This window comes from Tachysurus vachellii, chromosome 7 (genome assembly GCF_030014155.1).
Source record: "Tachysurus vachellii isolate PV-2020 chromosome 7, HZAU_Pvac_v1, whole genome shotgun sequence".
NCBI classification, from domain to species: Eukaryota; Metazoa; Chordata; class Actinopteri; order Siluriformes; family Bagridae; genus Tachysurus; species Tachysurus vachellii.
The window spans coordinates 20,302,052-20,326,123 of NC_083466.1; the positions used below are offsets into that span (position 1 = coordinate 20,302,052).

The 24,072-nt window shown below is 36.7% G+C and overlaps 1 long non-coding RNA gene and 1 pseudogene across 1 annotated transcript; one reads left to right on the forward strand and one right to left on the reverse strand.

The window, feature by feature from the left end:
• The first annotated feature begins 5,373 nt into the window (after positions 1-5,373).
• LOC132848812 (E3 ubiquitin-protein ligase TRIM21-like) lies at positions 5,374-18,202 on the forward strand (annotated as a pseudogene).
• A 4,466-nt stretch (positions 18,203-22,668) lies between these two features.
• On the reverse strand, positions 22,669-23,814 carry LOC132848817 (uncharacterized). Its single transcript, XR_009648767.1, has 3 exons — positions 23,696-23,814; positions 22,969-23,034; positions 22,669-22,749 (listed from the first exon to the last, which is right to left on the reverse strand). It is a non-coding gene; the product is annotated as an uncharacterized LOC132848817 (long non-coding RNA).
• Positions 23,815-24,072: the final 258 nt, after the last annotated feature.

The following is a 24,072-nucleotide window of genomic DNA, read 5'->3' on the forward strand; positions in this document are numbered from 1 at the left end:
AGATGATGACATCGGATGCATAGAAAATCTAACACTGAAAATATCTCTAAAATACACAATTCCTGTTGCACGCTCGTACATCTCCGTGCCAAAGCCGCTTTTTAGGGAAGTAAAAGGGCTCAGGGCTGGATATCAAAATCAACATCATCTTATGCATCACCTGTTGTCTGTGTTAGGAAAAGGGATGGAAGCCTGCGCCTTTGTGTGGATTACAGGGAACTGAATAAGAAGACCCATCCTGATCGTCAGCCAATTCCCCGGGTACAAGATATTCTCTGCAACCTGGGTGGGAATTCATGGTTTTCACTATTAGATCAGGGAAAAGCATATCATCAAGGATTTATGGCGAAGGAGAGTAGACCCCTGACTGCATTCGAAACTCCATGGGGGTTATATAAGTGGATACAAATTCGTTTTGGTCTGATAAATGTTCCAGCTGCCTTTCAAAGGTGTTTGGAGGAATGCTTGGAGAGTTTGAGAGACCGTATATGTGTGCTGTACCTAAATGACGTCTTAGTATACAGCAACTCTTTTGAAGACCACGTCCACCACGTGCGGGAGGTACTGCAGCAGCTTAGACGTTACGGAATTAAACTGAAACCTAGTAAATGTGGAATGTTCAAAAGGGAAATCCGCTATCTTGGAAGAATTGTTTCTGTTGAAGGCAGCAAGGTGGACCCAGCTGATACAGAGGCTGTGCGAGCATGGAAGGAAAAGAGACCAAGCACTGTCATACAGCTGCGAACTGTGATGGGCCTTTAAAGCTACTACCAACAATATATTAAATATTTCACAAAGATTGCTGGACCACTTTATAACTTAATCAAGAGCACCCCAGGAGAGGAAAAGATGTGTCAACAATCAAGGCAAAGCAAACAAAAGAATAGAGTGCCTTCTAACCAACCAATAGTTTGGAAAACTGAGCACCAAGAGATTTTAGAGCAGTTGATCAACCATCTGGTCGAACCACCTATCCTTGGATTCCCAGATTTTTTGCTGCCCTTTATTCTTTACACGGATGCCTTAAACCAAGGTCTGGGGGCAGTATTATACCAAAAGCAGAATGGCAAGCTCCGTGTAATAGCGTACAGCTCTTGGACACTCACAGCTGCCGAACGAAACTACCATCTCTGTTTGAATAAATTAGAGTTCCTCTACCTTAAGTCTTCAGTGACCGGGAAATTCAGAGACCACTTATACTACGCACCTACATTCATGGTCTTCAGCAATAATATCCCCTTCACGTATGTACTATCCAGCGTGAAACTGAATCCAACTGGTTGTAGGTGGGTAGCTGAGTTAGCCGATTTCCATTTTTCGATAAAGTACCGCCCTGACCGAGAGAATGCAGATGCCGACAACTTATCAAGATTGCCTCTCATCATTGAAGAGATGATGAAACAATGTACAAAGGAATTGTCATCAGACTGTATTGCAGCAACTGCTCAAGCGGTAGAAGTACATGAAGCTTTGTCATCATAGACATTGTCTGATTCTCCATGTTTATCAGATGGGGTGGCAACAGTTCTATTCCTGCGGATGAAATACGACAGGCCCAACTGGAGGATCTGCACATTGGGCCTGTAATACAACGTGAATTGACCAGTGTGAGGCCCCGTGGCCACCAAATTAAGTCTCTTACCGCTAAGAGCAGATGTCTTCTTCGAGAGTGGGAGAAGCTCCATGTAGATGAAGATGGGACCTTAAAGCGGAAAACAGCTACCAGGAACCAATTAGTTCTACCTGAAAGATACAAGACAATTGTATTGAAAGAGTTGCATAATGAGATGGGCCACCGAGGAATCAATCGCACAACATCACTGATCAGAGACCGTTTCTTTTGGCCTCATCTGCAACAAGAGGTTGAATATTGTGTTGCAAAAGCTGTCCTTGTTTGAAGCAAAAGAAGCCTTGTAAAGAGACAAGGGCCCCTCTCACCAATATCACCACAACACAGCCCATTGAGCTTGTATCTGTAGACTTCCTGCATTTAGACAAATGTAAGGGAGATATGAATATATATTGGTGATAGTCGACAACTTTACACGGTTTGCACAGGCATACCCCACAACATCAAAGTCTGCTAAAACGGTAGCTGATCGCCTGTTTAATGACTATGCCCTGCGTTTTGGATTTCCAAAACAAATACACCACGACCAAGGTGGTGAATTTGAAAATCAGCTTTTAGCCACCTGACAAAGAATTGCGGTGTCCTCAGTTCCAGAACGACGCCACACCACCCACAAGGGAATGGTCAGACAGAGCGATTTAACAGGACAGTACTTCAGATTAGGGATGTACCGATCCGATATTTCGGATCGGTATCGGCGCCGATCCAAGCATTTTGAGTGGATCGGGTATCGGTGGTGCGTGACCGATCCAAACCCGTGGTTATGGGTATCGCACTTTTCAGTCAGCCAGTCGAATCCATTCCGCTTGAGGAATGCCCTAATAAATTAAACTCCATTCTGTGTTTTACCTACAGCATTGACCACGCTCCTGCTTCCTGAAATCCATGGGCGTCGGAACCATTATATGTGTGTGGGACAGGACACACCCACTTTTTATTTACTTCCGACGCCCATGCCCGTGGTGGTTGAATAATGTCAATTAACTAACTATTGCTTGAACTTATAAGAAAAATACACTTATATATTAAATTACATTAATGTAAATAAATATAATAAATTTTATAGGAAATATGCTGCACAACCGCCTGCGACAGACAGGCAAGTTTAGCAGGCACCCTTTCCATTTACCTCAGCGCGTTAAACATGTCGCTCATTTGGGTGCAAAGTTTACTGTTTAATTCATTTTGTATTGTGTTTCAAGAGTTCTAATATAAGATATAATAAATTTAATATATTGCCTTTTCTTCAGAAAATAATTTAATAATTGCAGTATATATGGTTTAGATTGTTATACCACTAACTGTTAAAAGTTTTCATTTTTCATACAGTAATGGGCATTTTTGTATTTCTTTGCCAGAAACAAATAAGTCTTAATAACTAAACGAGTTGTATACATTCTTTAGTTTTAAAGGTAAAAAAGAACACAGGTATCGGATCGGAATTGGCAGATACTGGCAAACTCTGGTATCGGAATCGGATCGGAAGAGAAAAAGTGGTAACGGTACATCCCTACTTCAGATGCTCAAATCTCTGACAGACAAGCAGAAGACGAACTGGAAGGAATCCCTGAATAAGTTTACCTTTGCATATAATAATACAAAATGTGAGGTCATAGGATTCTCACCTTTCTATCTTCTTTATGGCCGACATCCCAGACTACCAGTAGATCTACTCTTTGGTTTGGAAGAAAGCACGGGTACGGTGAGCCACCAAGAATACCTGCAGAGATGGAGAGAACAGATGAGTGAAGCATAAGATATAGCAAGGGAGAATGTGGAAAAGGCAGCTGGAAGGAATAAGAAACATTATGATAAGAAACTGAGAAGCACAACCTTGTATCCAGGTGACCATGTACTTGTTATTAATCTGACTCCAAGAGGAGGTACAGGTAAGTTGTGTAACCATTGGGAAGACACTATCCACACTGTTGTGAGGCAAGTTAAGGAAGATCTCCCGATTTATGAAGTCAAGCCTGAGCTGGGGAAGGGGAGGTCTAGAATCCTACATCGAAACCTCCTGCTTTCATGCGATCATTTGCAGATGGAAGGGCAATACAACAAAGATGTTGACCTAGAGAAAAGAATGACAAAGGACAACAAAAAAAAGAAGTGACATTGTTGAAACCAGTAAGGATGAAGTGGAGGATGAGGATGAGCTTTGTGTTTATTACTCACCAAACCAGCAGCACTGTGAAGAAAGGTGTGACAAGGATGTTGATGAGTCAGAAAGAGGAATGAGTGGACTGGTCGAGCAGACTGAGGAAATCAGAGACCAAGTGGATGTTGTCGGACTAACAGAGGAAGGAGGCCCAGGTGAAGAAGATTGTGATGAGGAACTGATTGAAGCCGAGGATTCCTTCGTGATGGGTCAGTGTGAACATGAACAGGTTCAAATTGAGAACACAGCATCACCTGAGCTATGTAATGATTCAACAGCAGATGAGAGACATTCTAGACCTCAGAGAGAAAGACGAGCCCCTCAACTGTTCACTTACGATCACCTCGGTACTCCCACTTGCTATAATACAAGCTGTAGTGGTGAAGTTCAGCAGTTTCCAAACATGCCTTACTGTGGACAAACATTTCCACCATGGCCAAGCCCAGTGCCATTTTATAATCCTTACTCATATCTTGCATACGAATATCAGAGAAAGACTGTGGCATAATACATGTTGAGAAAATATTGATTTAGTAAAAGCAACATAGTCCACATGAAACAAAGACTAATAAACTTATGCTATTCTAAAAAACACAAGGGAATTGCAAGATGTCGGGATGACGTCTAATTTTGAGGGGGAGTGTGTAGTGGTTTGAAAAGATCAATGTGATTAACTTTTACAGTTCATAACTATTATCAGTTTGTTAACTGCAACATAAAGAGTGCTGAGTCAAAGAGTCAAAATGATTAATTCATGTGATGTTTTTTATTGTTCTAATTCTGTTGGTTAACTAAAAATGTGATGTAATTCAAGGAGTGTCCAGTAGGGGGAACTCAAAGGCTCCAGGGAGTAGCTGACTCGAACTATGCTGTATGTCACAGCCAATACAGCTCAGCACGCAGACAACAGCACGTGTCCGTGTCTCTTTTATTAATATATACAGTATTTTCCCCCTTTTCAAGGTATGGAATTTTTATTAATGAATTCCTTGTATAGGTTAAGTTTGCACAGTAGTTTGTAATGCTTTTTATTTTTTAACGTGCTTAGAATGTGAGGTTTAATGGTTTGATTGTCATGTTAACCATGCTAACCACAAGGAAATTGTGGGTAAAATTGTAGTCTATCAATTTAAATGATTTGGGGCAAATATTATGTTGAATGTAGTCCATGTTATTTTGTATTTCATGTTTAACTTGTTGATTGATTATGGGCTATATTGTTCAAATAGCTATTTTATTTTACTTTTAAATAAGTTATAAAATGGATACAGGGGACTGAATGTTTAAGAAATGTAGGTTTAGTGTTATTATAAAACAATTATAAAATTAAAAAGTTATGAAGATGTAACCAAAGAAGTATTTAAACGACAGTGTTATACTGACTGTGATACATCAGCATTTCTCATCTAAACTGGATATTAACGTGATGCTTTACGTCTCGAAATTAATGTCTTGTTGTGTGCATTCAGTTTAATGTTATATGATGTATGCTGAAAGAAAGAAAATACACAGCCAATACAGCTCAGCATGCAGACAACAGCACGAGTCCATGTCTCTTTTATTAATATATATTTTCCACCTTTTCAAGGGGAGCAACACCACTTTATCAACCGCTATGAAGTGAACAAGGAAGTGGCTGAAGTGAAAGTGAAAGACAGTTTGCTCTCTAGTCAAGAAGATACCGTTATTTTTACATTCATTTCTGAATTTATCTACAGGATATTCACCGAATCTGAAAGTATTATAACTGCAGTGAATTCTGACTCCCTGAAAAGAGGCAAGTAAAATAAAGTTATGTACTTCAGTGAGTGTTGTGTAGTTCAGAGGTTTTGTCTGTGTGTGATTTATCAGAATAAACTGAACATGTTATCAATGTAGGGGGCACGGTGGCTTAGTGGTTAGCACGTTCGCCTCACACCTCCAGGGTCGGGGTTCGATTCCCGCCTCCACCTTGTGTGTGTGGAGTTTGCATGTTCTCCCCGTGCCTCGGGGGTTTCCTCCCCCGGTCCAAAGACATGCATGATAGGTTGATTGGCATCTCTGGAAAATTGTCCCTAGTGTGTGATTGTGTGAGTGAATGAGAGTGTGTGTGTGTGCCCTGCGATGGGTTGGCACTCCATCCAGGGTGTATCCTGCCTTGATGCCCGATGACGCCTGAGATAGGCACAGGCTCCCCGTGACCCGAGGTAGTTCGGATAAGCGGTAGAAGATGAATGATGAATGAATGAATGTTATCAATGTCAGACAAAAACAGGGTCTCTAACACACTGTGACACTGAAATAGAAGCTGTTTATTTAAAAAAAAATAATTTGCCTTTAATTGATCAGTGACAAACTGAGACTGAAAAACAGGGCCAAAGGTTGCAGTATTTTATTAACTGTTCCAAGATTTGAACTGATTACAGCATGAACGTTTAAATAAAAGTTAAAATACAATTATACCTTATGCCTAAAGGCTAAATTTGACTAAATGTGTAAGCTACTCTGAAATAATTGGAAAGGGTGTGTGTGTGTGTGTGTGATGGAAGTACAGCATTGAGCACTGGGTGAAACTTACACACTTGCAAACTTATCTGGATGTGAGAAACATGTACAGTAAACATTCTCATCATCGTGAGATTGTAATAAACAGAATTTCGCTGAACTTTCTCTCAGCTTTCAGCGAAATTCTGTTTATTACAATCTCATGATGATGAGAATGTTTACATGTGTTTTAAATCACAGACTAAATGCTTCTAGTGTCATTCATTAGGTTTAACACTGCAGACAGACATAACTGAGTTAAACAGACTAATCAGTAAAACCTCATACTGTTACATGTGTGGACTGAATGATGTGATTTCTTACTGTAAAGGTTAAAAACACAGGAGGAAGTAAATGGCTGAATCTTTATCACAAACAAAAGGCAGAAGAAGGAGCAACATGGATGAACCAGAAATATGTAAGTTATACAGTTTATGCATGATTAGTTTTCTGTATGTTTAGTAATTATAGATATTCTACATGTTTTAATGAAGGACTGTCACTATTATAATCTAAATTGTTATAAAAATGATCTGAGTGAATGGCTTAATTGTCTTAACTGCCTTATGTAACAAGAACATTTTTTTTTTTTATTCATTTATTTACACTGATCCTGTAACTATGGAGGATTTATATTACTTTATTAGTTACATATTTCAATATTTAATTCAATAATTAAATATGTAATGAAATTTAAGAAATAAATAATACCTCATTAGAATTATATTATTTATTATTGTTTTATTTCTTTCTTTATAATTTGTATTTATTAGCATAGTTTTGCTATTTTAATATTTGGATATTAATTTATTCCCATTACACTGAGTGGCAGAAAAAAAAATACATTAATAATTAAAAATAAACCATGTAAATAAGCTGTCTCTATGTAACTGAGCTAAGTTTCTGTAGAAACTAAAAAGAAAATATACAAATAATAACAAATACATAGAAACTGTTAAAGAAAGATGTAAAATAGTTACCAAATAATATATATTTAGCAAAATCTGTGACTGATTATTGTTGTGGAAGTTTTTGAGTAAATAAAAATAGCACACTGTTCAGAACGAGCAAGAGTAAAAAGCTTCACAATGTATTTGTGCTGCTGCACAGCAGGACCCAGCGCTCCTCGTGTATTATGAGAGAGGAAGGGCCTAGAACATTCATTACACTGAGGTTATATAGGCATGATTTATAGGCAGAAAACAGAAGAAAGGAAAACATCACCAATCATTGGCTAGATGCACAACGCTTGATCAGGATCTTACCAAGGTCTGCCTAAGTTGTTTATGATCCTGAGTCTCACCATCTTGTCTTGACCCACTAATATTTTACATAAATTCTCTCTGGAAATAATTTCTAGTCACAAATAACTTCTAGTCATGTGCACAGAAGGTCAGACAGCATTCATAGTAAAATATTACATCACAATAATGTGTTATATATGTATTATTCTTCTTGAATATTGATAGATTTTTACAAACTTCATTTAACAAAACCTTGCAACACTTAAACTTTATAAATAACTAAATAACTTCAAAATGTATAATGTAACACCAAACAATGTATAACAGAACATTTTAAATACACATTGATGTCCAAAAGTCTAAGACTTATAAAAGATTAATAATCTAGGAATCTGTAAATGAACATTAACATGAAACTACAGGCTGAAAAATGTGTCACTTTGCTCGGCAGTGATACTTCATTATGTTCCCAGGGAACAAAAGGAGTCTGGGGATGGAGGGATGAGTTACAGAATAAAAGGTGGTGTTTGTCAACTGTGAGGATCAACAACTCAACCCCAATCCTGTCACAAAAAAGAATGTCACTATACAACCAAGTCAAAATGAACAAAGCTCATTTATTCACAAACTCAGGACAAAACAATAAACAGAACCCATCTAACTAATTTAGGGAGAAACTAAATAAGCTACAAAAGGAAATAAAAAACAAAGATTACAACACAATACACAATACACTAACTCCATTACTAACATAAACAGGGAAAACAAGATCAAAAAGTAATTCAATTCAATTCAAGTTTATTTGTATAGCGCTTTTTACAGCTGACATTGTCTCAAAGCAGCTTTACAGAACATAAACATAGAACAAAAGGTTAATATAAAGAATAATTTAAAGATTAATAGAATACAAAACTCAAGATTAATATTAGATAGATTTAGTTCACAATGTGTAGGTATTTATCCCCAATGAGCAAGTCTGAGGTGACTCAGGTAGAAGTGGCAAGGAAAAACTCCCTTAGACGGTAAAGGAACCTCATCCTCATATGGGTGACAGTGGAGGGTGTGATTACAAGTATACAGTCAAACAAATGTTGTATTGTTGCAAAAGATCACATGGAGTTCACATCTAACTGGAGCTGGTAGATCTCTAGATGCCCCAGGATTCATTGAGTCGGCCTCGTCTCAGTGAAGGTCCAAAATCTTCATCGCACGGAAGACGATCTGAGCTGGTACAATTTCTGGATGCGTCGGGATGGGTAGAAAGAGAGAAGCAGTGGAGAGGGTTTAACATATCTGCTGTTCATAAAATGTGCAAGTCTGATGTAATAGTGCACAATATTATGGGATGTATTACGTGCCTGACTAAAGAGATGAGTTTTTAATCTACATTTGAACTGGGAAAGTGTGTCTGAGCTCCGAACACTATCAGGGAGACTATTCCAAGTTTGGGGTCTAAATATGAAAATGCTCTACCGCCTTTAGTAGACTTTGATATTCTGGGAACTACCAGAAGTCCTGAGTTTTGTGATCTCAGAGAGCACGAAGGATTGGAACGTGTTAGAAGACTAGTTAGATACATGGGAGCTAAACCATTGAGAGCCTTGTATGTAAGTAGCAGCAGTTTGTAATCAATTCTAAACTTAACAGGTAGCCAGTGTAGAGATGATAAAATTGGGGTTATATGGTCATACTTTCTTGTCCTAGTAAGAACTCTGGCAGCTGCATTTTGGACTAACTGTAGCCTATTTATTGAAGATGGAGGACAACCACCTAGTAACGCATTACAATAGTCCAGTCTAGAGGTCATGAATGCATGAACTAGCTTCTCAGCACCAGATACAGACAGGATATTTCTCAGCTTGGCAATATTTCTAAGGTGGAAGAAGGTTGTTTTTGTGGTATGGGCGATATGATTTTCAAAAGACAGGTTGCTGTCTAATACAACACCCAGGTCTTTCACTGTTGAGCTACTAGTAACAGTACATCCCTCTAAATGGAAGTTGAATTGTGAGCACCCTACAGTAGAAATGGCACCCCTTCCCTACTAACCCCTTTCCAATAATAGAACTCAACAAATAAAGAATGATAAACTGTAACAAATATTAACTTACAATCGAAAGAAAAACATCCTGTTGCAGAGATGTCAATTCCAACAACAGAAAAAAGAACAAAATATCAAACAAAGCAAGAGAGAGCGGGCCAAAAAACAAAAACAAATACATCCTAAGACATAACATACTGTACAAGTGGAATAAAGAACTCAAATCACCCAGTCATGAAAAGTTTTATTTAAAAATAATCAGCTCTGGGAAGAAAATCATTTTGCTTCATCCCACTTCACTGTCATTGATTATTTTTAATGCCGGTGCTTCTGAGATTTATTTTAATTAAGAGATATATTTGTAAATAACATTCACTGAAAAATTCATGAATCTATTCTACAAAAATAACATTTTTACACTAACAGTAACTGACACCCCAACAAGTGCCTTTACACAGTTTAGGAAAACTTGTAGACATTCTGGTCTGTGATTTTCACACCTAAACTACAGATGCAGTTTACTCCATTTACACCATTTATCAACAATGTGTAACATTTTCTTTTCTAGTTTCTCATGACTCCAGCAGTCTCCTGTCTGAAGAGCAGCTGCTGTGTTCGATCTGTCTGGATGTGTTCACTGATCCAGTCACCACTCCATGTGGACACAACTTCTGTAACAGCTGCCTTACACAGTGCTGGGACAAGAGTCAACACTGTCTCTGTCCATTATGTAAAGAGAAATTCACCAAGAGACCTGAACTGAAGATTAATACAACACTGAGAGAGGTTGCAGATCACTTCAAGAAGAAAAGAGATTCTGACAAACCTGAGGTTCTTTGTGATGCCTGCAGTGGAGAGAAGCTGAAGGCACTGAAATCCTGTCTGGATTGTGGTGCATCTTACTGTAAAACTCATCTAGAGCCTCATAATCATGTTTCCAAATTTAAGAAACACAAACTAATAAACCCTGTGGAGAACCTGGAGGACTACATATGCCAGAAACATGAGAGAGCTCTGGAGCTGTTCTGTAGAGATGATGAGATGTGTGTGTGTCAGTTCTGCACTGAAGGAGACCACAAGAATCACAACACTGTTCCTATAGAGGAGGAGAGCAGAGAGAGGAAGGTGAGAAATACTGATTAAGTAGGAGATCAGATAGGAAGATTGTGATTTAAATTTAAATTTAGCAAAATTACTTTTTTAACAAAATTACTTATCTTCCTCTCTGTCCTCAGACTCAGCTGGTGAAAACACAGACAGATGTGCAGCAGATGATTCAGGACCGACTGAAGAAGATAAAAGAGATCAAACACTCAGCAGAGCAAAGCAAAGTGTGTACAAACATGACAAGTTCATAGCCTATAAATTCAGTTTTATTTATTTTGTAGAAATTAACAAAGTTCAATATTCAGTGTTATCTGATGGAAGTGAAAATGTGTTCCTCCTTTAGAGAAGCACAGAGAAAGAGAAAGTAGACAGTGTTGAAGTCTTCACTGCTCTGATTCGCTTCATTGAGAGAAGTCAGGCTGAGCTGCTGGAGGTGATGGAGGAGAAGCAGAAAGCAGCAGAGACGCAGTCTGAAGGACTTATTAAAGAGCTGGAGCAGGAAATCAGTGTGCTAAAGAGAAGAGACACTGAGCTGGAGCAACTCTTGCACACTGAGGAGCATCTCCACCTTCTACAGGTCAGTGTTCCTCTTTCTGCTCACTGACAATGCAGAACATCACAGAACAACACTCACCATGCTGAGGGATTTCTCCTCTCTCCTGCTCTACTGTAGATTTACTCCACCATGTGCATCCTTCCACACACCAAGAACTGGACTGAGATCAGTATTAACACTGATGTGAGTGGGGACACTGTGAGGACAGCTCTGTCTCAGCTTCAGCAGACTCTGAATGAGAAACTCAATAAAACACTCGATGACAAGTTAAAGGAAACAGGTGAGAAATTATTTTGTACTTTAGATTTGATAAAAAAAAGTCTCTAATAATAAACTAAAGTAGATGTTTTAGATATATGTTTTGCAAAACCTAAATAAAATCAAGCAATAACTGATCTGAAAGCTAATGACTGATGTTTTGTTGTAATTAGTTTCCACAGAACTGAAGAGGATTCAGCAGTATGCAGGTACAGTGAGCTTTCTGATTTCCTCTCATATTAAAATGTACATATCAGCATTACACCACTGCATCATCACACTTATTTTCATCTGTAGATCTCTCCAGATAAAAGGTGTATTAAAGTGTCTCATTATCCTCCTCACTATAGCTCCTTATTACTGTCATGCACTAGAAACACTGATCATCTTCTTACATTTCACTAATAAAATAATGCAGGAAACATGCAGTGTTGTATAAAGTACTAGAAAGCAATACTTGAGTAAAAGTACAAGTATCGTACTAGTTACCTTTTAGAATATTACTCAAGTAAAAGTCTTAAAGTATCTGATATATGCTGTACTTAAGTATCAAAAGTAATTTTCCGATATTTAATGTACTTAAGTATTTGAAGTAAAAGTAAAAAGCAAAACTTCAGTGATTTTCGGTAGGCATAAGAGCAGGGGCGGTTCTAGGATTTCATCTTTAGGGGGTTTAGCCCTCAGTGAGAATTTAAAACAAGAAGAGTTTTATATTATATGACTACTGTACATAGTAAGCCAAAAGTTATGGTATTATTAAATGGCAAAAGTGGACACCAAAATTTTATGCATGATGTAATGATGCCAGTCTTGAATCAAATCAGTTCATGTATGTGTGCATCAGTGTTAATTTCGTCAGACGAGACGAGACGATATATGTTCGTCAACAACCTTTTTTTTCATGACTAAGACGAGACGATGACAAGACTGCACCACTGTCCAAAAACGCTGATTAAGACTAAATTAACATGCATTATTGTTGACAAAAAAAGACGAGACAAAAATGTTTTGTATAAAATAAAAACTAAGATAAAATCTCTCTTCATTTTCGTCTACAATTGTCTCTGCTTTTTCATCAGCTGTTACGCCTTTAAAATATTCAGAACGAGTTCGCGGCTTCGTGCTGCTTAGTGTGTGCCTAGAAACAATTCGACCACACGCCGCTCAAAAAAAAAAAAAAATCCTGAGCACAAGTCCACCGTCTAGGCAGGCTTTTTGTGTTAAATTATATTTCCTGTCGCTGCGCAGGCTCTTTTATTGTACATGACAGCTTATGTCCCGATGACCGGTCTTTGCATTACGATTAAAAGCAGTATCAATAAAGTAAAAAATGTGATGTGCATTCAAGTTTGAGTGAAACATATGTGAAACACTTTTTTACTGAAATGTTAATCAGTAATAATCTCAGTAATAATGTATTATTTCAAAAAAAGTCTACAATTTTTTGACTAAAACTAGACTAAAATGACGAGACTTTTAGTCGACTAAAACTTGACTAACAAAAAAAACTAACAAGGACATTTGGCACAAGACTAAGACTAAGACTAATTTAAAAATAGGTGACGAAATTAACACTAGTGTGCATTCTCTACAAACAGTGTGTCCAATGAGTGCAGTCATTAATAAAAAATATTCACAAGACAAAGACCAAATCAATAAATGTTATTTTTATTTAGTATTGAATGGATTATTTGCATTAATATTTTGTTTGTGCTATCACCTCTGGTAATAAGAATAGTGAAATTTCACTGCTTTTGGTTGCCGTCTTTGCGGCTTTCCGCCGATTGACGTTATAGATAAATGGCTCCAGCTCTGACTGCGCGTGCACTATGTACGTGCCTGTGCTTCTCCGTAGAGCGTGCGGAGCGTAATGTAATCTAGGAGCAGGGATTCGCCAAAACCTCCCTTATTGCAGTCGCACACATTTCTTCTGATTTTATTTAGTAGTAACGAGTAACGAAGATGGTTAGTGGAAATATAGCGAAGTAAAAGTATACATTTTATCTAGGAAATGTAGTGGAGTAAAAGTGAAAGTTGACAAATATAAATAGCGACATAAAGTACAGATACGTGAAATTTCTACTTAAGTACAGTAACGAATTATTTGTACTCCGTTACATTACAACACTGGAAACGTATGTTTGTACAGAGATTAACTTTATTCCTTTAACTACATGATAAAAGATTGGTTTCTTTGAGTATCAGTGGTAAATGTAATATTTATGCTGTCCAAAAGGTGAGAGTTTTAAAGTCATGCAGTTAGAAAAGAGTTTTTACACCATACAGTGTTTCTGTCATTTACAAATAAGCTTGAATGTAAAAGTCATGAATGTATTCTATATCATAATATTACATTATATATTATTGTATAATATAATTTTTTGTATTAGTTAAAGAAAACGTGTAGAAATTCAGGCCTGTGTTTTTTAGACCTAAACTACAGACACAGTTTATTATATAGAGACTATTACTGAACTATTTTGTCCATCAGGATCAAGATTTTCCTCAAATATTTCTCTCATGTTCTGTGACTCTTTCTATTTCTTTCCTGAGTGATAAAAATCACAAACACAAATATATCATTAAAGTTGCAGAAGGAAAACATTTTATATTTCTCATCAGAATCAGGAAAACCTCCACATGTTCACACTAATGACAGAAAGCTTCATGTAGCACAGAGAGAGAGAGAGAGAGAGAGTGTGTTTGAGAATATGTGGTGTTGTGGTGTAATATGTTAACTACCACTGCCCCAATGAAATAACACCTAATAATAAATAAATAAATAAATGATGTTTATATGTTTTAATCAGTTATAGTCTGCCTTCATTTGGACTTATGTGTAATATTTTGTATGCTTGTGGACAACAAATAGATTAGACATGGATGGATGGAATCAGTAGATTGATTGAATGCTAGATAAGATGATGGGAATTATGCAGAGACACTGCAAACCTTACAAAGCTAATTTTATTTCAGTTATTATAATTTAATGCAAAAAATATCTGGAAGCAAATTCATTCACACCAAATCTACACGATTTGTGACATCCTGATGCTTATTTATTAAACGTGATAGTATGAGTCACATAAACACAGGAGAAATGATTTTTTAATGAAGTAACTTGTAGAAGCTCTAGTGCAGAGACGTTATTTTTGATGAGAGCTAACTGGAAGTAAATGTTACACTACATACTTTTAATTTTACTTTTTATATCTATATTTTCTTATGTAATAAGAGGTTATGTGAATCTGTGTACAGAAGTTAAAATTTAGATTTAAGATTTAATTAACTTTTTTACATGTTCAGAGATTCATATTTTATAATTCAGATTTTCAAAAAAATATTTCCAGTTTCAATATTTAAGTTTTCAGTTATTCAGAAAAATTTCAGTGCTCAAGTTCAGCACAGAAAAGTGAAGTTTATCGTCCGTGTTACTCAGTGCTAGGCAAAGACAATCGAGCCTGTGGCATGTTATACTGTTTTGTGTCCTGACATTAAATAAACCCCCAAAGGTTTGAGTCCAAATTCCACGACTTGGAGTAAATCACTGTTATTTCCCCTTCACTGTTCAGCTTTATGATTGGATTGAATTCAGCTTCACTTGTAGAAATGAAAGATTCTAGATGTTAGTAAAACATTGTGTGGAAATAACGAATGATTCTGAAAGAATGATTTGTTACACCATGTATGTGGAAAAGTGATGAGTATAAAACTCTTTGTCTATCAGAGGGGAATGTTGTTGTTTTGCTGGACAAAGAAGGCTGAGAGATTTATAATCATACAGTTAAAAAAGAATTTAAAAACAAACAGTTTCTCTCAATCACTTGAGAGTCACATGTTTGCTTTCTAAATGTAAAACGTACCAGATATTTATCACTAGAGACACTCAAGGTTTTTACCTCAAATGTTTTTCTCATGTTCTGTGACTCTTTGTGTATTTCCCGAAAAACAAAAATTACAAACAAAAAACAAATCACTAATATTTCAGAAGGAAACGTTTTATATTTCTTATTTTTACAAACTCCTATTATGAACTGTACATGTTTTTAATTTTTAAAGAAAGCTTTTATCATTTTCATTTTATCATTTTATAAATCAATAATGAATCTGATCCACTGAATGATGATTCTTTTTTTACCAGTTTAATATCACACACTGTGTATTTCTCTTAGTGGATGTGACTCTGGATCCTGATACAGCTCATCCCAAACTCTCATCCCAAACTATCTGCTGAGGGAAAACAAGGGACACATGGAGATAAACCACAGAATCTCCCTGATACACCACAGAGATTTAATTATTGTGCATCTGTTCTGGGAAGGCAGAGTTTCTCCTCAGGGAGATTTTATTATGAGGTGCAGGTCCGAGGGAAAACTGACTGGTCATTAGGAGTCATGAGAGAGAACATTAACAGGAAGGGGAAGATTACACTGACTCCTCAGAATGGATTCTGGACTTTGTGGTTGAGGAATGAGAATCAGTATAAGGCTTGTGCTGATCCCCCTGTTCCCCTCACAATGAGAAAGAAGGTGGACGTTGTGGGGGTATTTGTGGATTATGAGGAGGGTCTGGTCTCCTTTAATGATGTGAAGTCTAGATCTCATATCTACTCTTTCACTGGTCAGTCTTTCACTGAGAAACTCTATCCATACTTCAGTCCTGATTTAAATAAAGGGGGTAAAAATTCAGCACCACTGATCATCTCTCCTGTATTTAAAACTGAATGAATTTAAACCTTTAAACCTGATACTGGTTCTCAGCAAATAAATAATAATAAATATAAAGGTACACTGCAACCAATTATTAACTTATCCGTCAGTAGACATAGATAAGTTACCATGTCAGACAGACATAGATAATACAAAGACAAGGAAAAATAGGGAAAGAAAAGAGAAATGTAAGGTGAATAAACAAAGGAAAATTGATGTAAAAATACAAATGGTTTAAGAGTTGGTTGAAGGGTTGAAAGATTTGAATATGAGTGTTTAGAAGAAGACAACGAGGGATCAGATGCTGTACAGTACCTAGACAGCTGAAAGAAGATTCCAAATGAAAAGAAGATTATAATACATTGTTTTATTATATTTTATTTTCAGATGTTCAAGAGAACTCTGAATTGCTTTTCTTTTTCTTATAATCATGTATTCACTTGTAATAGAATTAATAAGATTAATATTGCTTATTTTTACTGTAAACTTAGATGAAAAGCTGTTTCTTGTAGTGAAAGCTTATGAAGCCTACTGTGTATTCGCTGGGAGTAATCTGCACACGCAGTGTTTCAAGGCCTGCTGTTGAAGTGAAGCCTACTGTGTATTCGCTGGGAATAATCTGCACACGAAGTGTTTTATACTGTAGCTTGCTGTCGTATTCCACGGCGAGAGAAAGTCCTATATAATCACAGCCTGACAAGTTGCAGGAAGTTAACTGCAACCATATAACCATACGTATATAGAAGTGTTAACCTTGAGAATAGAGAAAAAAGAGACATTAGTAGCCCACACAGAGTCGCCGGCGAGATATGTTTGGGAAACGAGAAATGGTTGGGAGACAAGATGTTGGCCGTTGAGAATGCACAAGGGTGATCAAACCCGACAGCCAAATCCAAATGGCAACAGTAATGATACAGAATGTATAAAAGCCCGTCTTGAATTACATTGTGTGTGCATTCTATTGTAGACAGCCTCTGTGCATGTTATACTCTGCTTGCATCATAGAACGAACGCAAGATTACACTTGGAGAGTGTTTCTTGGTTTGTTATAATCTTTGAATCTTAATAACTTTTACTTATTCTAATACTGTTTGATTATTTGAAGGAGTTTTTAATTTGTAATTTTCTTTTTATTTTACATATATTACACACACAATAAAAACAAGGCCTCTCATTGTGAGGATCCTGTAAAGACAAAAAGGTCTAAGTCTGCCTCCTTCATTTAAAGATTCAAACCATAGATTAGGTAGAAGAACTCGAAGAGAATCCTTTGTTAGAAGACCGAGGGGACTTCGAAGGACACCTGCGTTAGGACACTAACCCGTGCAAACTAAGACATCTTTTAGTGGGAGAGCGGAAGTTTTTCCTACGCAATCCGAAAACATGTCACTAAGGGACAAGTACATCAGTATAATTACTTCAAGATTCCCTTTGAAAATGCTGTACGTATTATTTTAGTACCTGGTTTTAATTGTAATCCTACAGTCTGTTTTTTTATGATTGTGACATTATGATTGTGGAATTTTGTCATTACAAATCACATATTAATAACCTGATTATCCAGCAATCAGGATATTTTGTGTTTGTTTTTTGTTTATGGGAATGTATTTTATTTCGCTGTATTGGTGCATTTTTTGTTACATTGTAAATAGTTGGATTAATTCATAGTTCATTTATAAGATGAAAAAACCCAGGTGTAATTCATTTGTTATCCCATGATGCTCTGACTGTACTACGTAAGACTGTGAGTGAGTGAGTGAGTGAGTGAGTGAGTGAGTGAGTGAGTGAGTGAGTGAGTGAGTGAGTGAGTGAGTGAAATCGAAAAAGCGCGAAGGACTGAACGATTATCGAAGCCAATGTTTTTTGCTAAGGATATGAGCTCCAACATGCGCCATCGATCTTAATTCTAAGCTCACATATATAACACTGAGTGCACTCTGACTTGAGATTAAAACTTTAATCTAAAACATTCTTTTATATCTACTGGGTAATCCTATGTTAATATTATTTTCATTTATTAAATACAAAAAACCTAAAATGCATTTGTGTGTGTATCATTTCTCCATGGTAAAACAATGCATTAGAAAAATAATTAGAAGTTAACTGGTAACTTAGGGAACATATTTTGAGTTATTTGATTATTATGATTTCTGGGAAGCTTCTAAATCAATGTTTTAAAGGTGAGAGTCATACTTAACCCTAGACATAGTTTATATACATTAGAATGTCTCTTTTGCCGTAGTGTTAACTGGAAATTGAAGGCAGCTCTGTATCAAATAGTAACTCCCTTATTATACCGAGCCTGGTGGTGAAAGGGTTACACATATAAATAAATATCATTTACAGTTTACTCTGAATTTTACTGCAGAATTTAATTTCATTCATTCATTCATCTTCTACCGCTTACCCAAACTACCTCGGGTCACGGGGAGCCTGTGCCTATCTCAGGCGTCATCGGGCATCAAGGCAGGATACACCCTGGACGGAGTGCCAACCCATCGCAGGGCACACACACACTCCCATTCACTCACGCAATCACACACTAGGGACAATTTTCCAGAGATGCCAATCAACCTACCATGCATGTCTTTGGACCGGGGGAGGAAACCGGAGTACCCGGAGGAAACCCCCGAGGCACGGGGAGAACATGCAAACTCCACACACACAAGGCGGAGGCGGGAATCGAACCCCGACCCTGGAGGTGTGAGGCGAACGTGCTAACCACTAAGCCACCGTGCCCCCATCAGAATTTAATTTGATTAATAAAATGTATAAAGTTCAGCTGCTGATGTCTGTGTAGATAAAAACAAACAAAACTCTGTTTCTCTTTAAAACTTCATCAAACACAAACACAATCAGATTCATATTTTATTTAGATCTATCTCAGGTTAAAAAAAAATCTCAGGTTAAAATCTCTTCATCAGCACTAATAAACAAATGTTTAAAAGGATGGACAGCAGAGGGAGCTTCATTAATATTCATAGTGTAAGTGCTACCTGATTGGTCAGTGAAATGTTTCATATGTATGTAACTGTATGTTTTTAAATTATTTTTTAACTGAATGATTATAAATCTCTCAGCCTTCTTTGTCCAGCAAAACAACAACATTCTCTTCTGATAGACAAAGTTTTATTCTCATCACTTTTCCACGTACATGGTGTAACAAATCATTCTTTCAGAATCATTCATTATTTCCACACAATGTTTTACTAACATCTAGAATCTTTCATTTCTATAAGTGAAGCTGAATTCAGTCAAATCATAAAGCTGAACAGTGAAGGTATAGCTGTACGGATCCAATAATCAATCTCTCTCTCCCTCCCTCCCTCTCTCTCTCCCTCCCTCTCTCCCTCCCTCCCACATCATTATGAATACCAAACAAGAAAGAAAGAAACAAACCCAGTGTGCGCTTCTTGGACCATATACAGAGTTTATAACTTTTTAAGAAGCCGCATGTCACAGCTTGTTCACATACATATTGCTCTCTGACCCACAGGGACATTACATTTTAACCATATTTTTATATCTACATGAACTTAAACAACATGCATTTATGTAAGCAACAATAGTCATTACAACATGTCTAGAGAGGCTAGTGTGAGATGTTCGGATATGTACAGAGGAGGGAGACAGTTATATTGGTAGTAGGATGTTGGAGATGGGACCGTTTGAGACTACTAGGCATACTACTAAGGGAGGCTGAAAATCTGACTGATCTGTTGCTTCATGTTCATATTTTGATCTTAAACTAAAGATTAGAGCAAAATAGAATTAACCTTACAATACAATACATTCAGAGAGAACTGTATATATTAAAACCACAGAAAGTCCTGAAACTTTACAGGTGTAATGACCATAATACACACTCAATCTCTGCAGTTCTGAAAAGAGAAATAATAATTTTAGAGACTCTACTTGTAGGAAACTGTTTAATAAATTATTTCCTATTCAAAAATTGTTGACTTGTATTATGTATATCTAACTTTTCTTCCCTAAATTGATGTGAACAGTAACAGTACAATTGTGCTGTTTCACACATTGTTTACCTTTATTACAGTTATTACTCCTTTAAATCAATTACTTCTCCCACTGACATTACTGTATTGTTTAATGTTGTTAAAATGATGCCTGAATTATTGTTTTCCAAGTAGATCTGATTTGTTTCAGTAGTGAATTATGTAGCAGCATTTATTTATGCTTTCACTACCATTTACTACTACAATTGGAGTATTATATCTGCATTTGTTGTCTTTGGATGATGACAATGTTTGTAGATTTAGATTTAAAGATTTATTAATGTGGTGAATTAATCTGTTCACTAGATTATAGATAGTTCAACACCATGTTCATCTGTAAAGATATTCTGAGTCATTTATTTGTATTTACTTCTAACACACAAACGCACACGCACACCAATATGGACAATTTTAGTAAACAGATAACTGTTTTTATCCTTTTTCAGACACTTGGTTTAAAACCTACATCACTACAGCAGCTTAAACAACCTAACAAACCTCCAGATATTGTTGTGATTACATTTAATCAGGGTGAACACATCACTGAACTCTCACTGTTTAAAAATTTTTAATTATCTGTCTGTAGGTTGGAGTTTGTTGATTGTTTCACAGATGTCATAGATCAAGTACTCTAATCAAATAAAGCAAGTCAAAACAGCAAATTTAAGGTATCAACTAAAATAATGCTCATAAACTGTAGTCAGTTTACACTCAACAATATATTAGGTAAAAATATTGCTGAAGACCATTATGTACATGTAGTTCAGCAGTAAATGTAAAGGTGTAGCTCATTCACCATCAGATTTCTTATAACCACAGGTCACTCCTGGTGAAGTCTCAACATTAAAAGCAGCAGTATAACATGCAGTGCTGATGACAGAAACTCATGATCAGGGATGCACACAACTGGTGCGCATGCGCCCCCAAAATGAAAAATGCGCGCTGTTAATACTGTACGCTCTAAACGCTCATGTGCGTACCAACGTCGTTGACGGGCGTTAATGCACAGTCGCCATTTTAGATCGATTTAGACTGAGGTTAATACTGTGAGAGATATCCAAAAAACAGCAAACATTAAGTAGCTTCTTTGGCATTCCGCCACCTCAAAAGAAACGTCAGATCTAGTCCGAGCAGAAAAAAGTTTTCTCCGAGAAGTGGCTTCAAGAAGTGCCATGGCTTGGATCTGACGATGAGCGCACACTGTAAAATGTAATTAGTTGATCTTACTTAAAAAAAGTATGCAAACTCGTTGCCTCAAAAAAATTAAGCAAAGTAAGCTTAAGATTAGTGAGTTAGAAAAGCTTGTTTATTTTAAGTGTGCAGTACTAAATCAAGTAGTACCACTAACACGTTTTTTTATGTTCATGTAACTTAATGGACATGCTTAGTGTTAACTTAATTTTTTCATTTTGTGTGGATTGCTTGATATAAATTTAACCCCACTTGGAATTACTAAATACCTACAACTTAACACTTTTAGTTCTGCTCACTCATTTTTCAAGTTCACTTAAATTAAAGAAAACTATTTCCTTGAATGGGTCCTTGTTGCAGCTGCCCAGGTTTGGGTCCAACCTGTAGCCTTTTCTCTCCCCCATTTCTTATCTTTTTTTGCTGTTAATATCTAATAAAGGCTAACACACCACAAAGATATACATTAAAAGAACACTCACTGGGTTGATTCAGCTCCATTACAACATTTATTCAATGCACATTCAAGTACAAAACAGCAGCTAAACAACAAAGTTGTTGTTTGATTTAACTGTAGAAAATGACATGGAAAAATATAAAAAATAAAACCACATTTCTGTGAGCTAAAAAGTGTCTCCCAATATTAAACAGGTAAACACCTGATAACTACTGGACTTCAGTGCATGCAAAATCAGTGCATTTCTGATCAAAACTGAAAGTACAACAAATGCTTTTTGTTTCCTTTTGTAAACAGGACAACCTTGCTAGGTTCTTTTCTGACATTATCATCTAATAACAACTAACAACTCTTTGCAAACAACTCTATTTCCACCATTAGCATACTTGCATAACATGGTGCAGACTTCAATGGAATTTTTCTTTTTTTTAATTGAGATCGTAAATAAGCGAGAACAGTTGCATGAAAGCATCAAACTTTCTCTGATAACAGGAGAACATTAATGGCTGCAAAGCTTACAAAGTGCTATCTGACAGCTGACGGCTTTTTACTGTTCTAACCCAGAAGACTCTGTTCTTCAGAGTTAACAGTTTTGGTGGGAGTTTTTTCTTTCCCAGTCCAAGCATCCAAGTCTGAATGAAGTTGAGTGTATTTGCCATGCATTTTGGGTAATCCAAATGCAATGCATATGTAAGCCCAAACAACAGACAAACTGCCTGAGGCAAGTTTTTAATATGATCCATGACAATACCTCCCTCCAGAATGATGGCAGTGGAGATCGGCTGGAGGTCCACTTTTCAGCACAAAATGTGCAGTACTTACATGTCCACTGCATATGAAACGGTTTGTCTCTTTGAAAAATCTGAAAAGAAAGAAAAGATAATTTTAGCATCAAGCCTAGCAACATAAAAAGACAAAAACACTAACATGCAGTATCAGACTTGAAATACCAGAGCAATAGGAAAAACTAAATCCTTGCAAAAATCTAATTATCAAGCTTTTAATAATTGAACTTCTTCAAGTCAAGTGAACACAGCAGTACAAAAGGTAAATGGTAAATGATAAATGGTAAATGACTCACTTGTGGTTAGACATCAAGGGAACTGTAGTCCTGGGTATGATAGACTATAAGTCAAACCCACTGTATCTATAGAGACAGTCCAGAAATACTAATTACATCAAATATTTGAAATTCAAAATATGCACAAAATATTCTGTATGATGAAATATACTATAATATATCCCCAATCATATGTCGAAACACAGTGGTAATCCTGTCTTTGATAAACACAGACTGTTATTGTTGGTAGCTAAAGTTAGCTAATTCAGCATAATCCTAACTTTACAGCCTAGCTTAAAATAAAATTATACATCCAGACTTGTTCTGATGTTCTGCCTGAGTTTATAAACAACAGCTATAAAGCTCAGGAAACTCACAAACCGCCGGGATCAGTCTGTCATCATGCTAGTCAGTACTCGACAAAAGTTACTGGCATGGCAGGTGTTCGTGGGCGTGGGCACGTTCGCATGACGAGCACGCCCGCTACCGTTAAAGTTTTTTCTCAATTTTAACTTGACAAGTCTTTAAAGTTACCCATTTTCAACACCGAGGAAGTTATGGATTGAAAAAATAATAAAGTATTGACCAAGTTTCATCAAAATATAGCCACGTTATGTCCATAGTATAGTTAGTTAGCTAGCGTTAGCCGACATTACTACACACATCATTACTAGCAAGCACAAAACACTGGCGCTGACTTAACGTACAGAAACAAAACGGTCTGCACAAGGGTAAAATATTTACTCACCAAATGAGTATGCCAAGCACAAGAATCGCTGTTATGACGAAGATAAACACAAGTGCCGTTGAAGAGATATTTAGGTCCAGCTCCACCTGGTCAGTTGCGGGCATGATGTGACATGTCTGCAAAACTACTGCCAATAGTAGCTATTGAAGGGCGGGGCCATAGTGGGGAACAAAATATAGCCGTCTAGCGTAGAGAGGAATGATCTGCGCATGCCCACAGGTCATAAACTTACTTTTTCTAAATTAATCCAACTCAAGTAGACTGAGCTGGTAAGATTTTTCAACCTCAAAGTACAAGTAACTTGCTAAAAGCGAGTGTTAATAGCAGGTTGATAAAAACTGATTAAGGTCAAATTAATATTTTTAATTAAATACGAT